This window comes from Pygoscelis adeliae, unplaced genomic scaffold (genome assembly GCF_000699105.1).
Source record: "Pygoscelis adeliae isolate BGI_AS28 unplaced genomic scaffold, ASM69910v1 Scaffold154, whole genome shotgun sequence".
In the NCBI taxonomy this organism is placed as follows: domain Eukaryota; kingdom Metazoa; phylum Chordata; class Aves; order Sphenisciformes; family Spheniscidae; genus Pygoscelis; species Pygoscelis adeliae.
In genome coordinates this window covers 3,047,447-3,048,106 of record NW_008825113.1, presented here as the reverse complement: position 1 = coordinate 3,048,106, position 660 = coordinate 3,047,447, and positions in this window count along the sequence as shown.

The following is a 660-nucleotide window of genomic DNA, read 5'->3' as shown; positions in this document are numbered from 1 at the left end:
AGATGGACTGAGGGTCTAATCAAGAGGCAGTCCACTCAGCCTTATGAAACCAGAATAAAAAGAGTTTGTTTCTTTCCAATATGCATGTAAAACAAATCAGCTGTGTGTACGTTACCTTCCTATAATGTATATTTCAGACTCAGTTCCCTGGCTATCCACACCATTGTGGCCTCGAGCATATTCCATGGCATCGCTAATGTAGGCTAATTGCTATGTGGGCCAGCACTCCCTTTTTGTAGGGCACGCTTTTTAGGGGCCTGCAGCTTCACCTTCGCGAGCTATTCCAGGCAACTGGCAAGGCAGGCAAGGTTGGTGCTGAGCATATGCTGAGAATGCCCCTGCCCACCTCATCGTGATCACTGCTGCATGCCAGCGGTACAGCCAACCAGGCCTGCGGTGTCACGTCCCACAGGCGTAGTCCTGCCAGAACGGAGCTACTAAAATAGCGCATCGGCTGCCGGGCAGGGTTTTTCTGCTGGTGCGAGGATATCCCTTAAGTATTCCCGCTGTAGGTTCCCCAGGCTGGCTGTAACAGTCTGGGGAGGGCAGAATGCCACAAGCACCTGTGGGGGAAGCACACGTGTGGACACAAATCTGAAACCGGCGTGGGAAGAATAATGTCATACAAACAATTTGGCGCTAGCATGTCAGCCAGCCCCG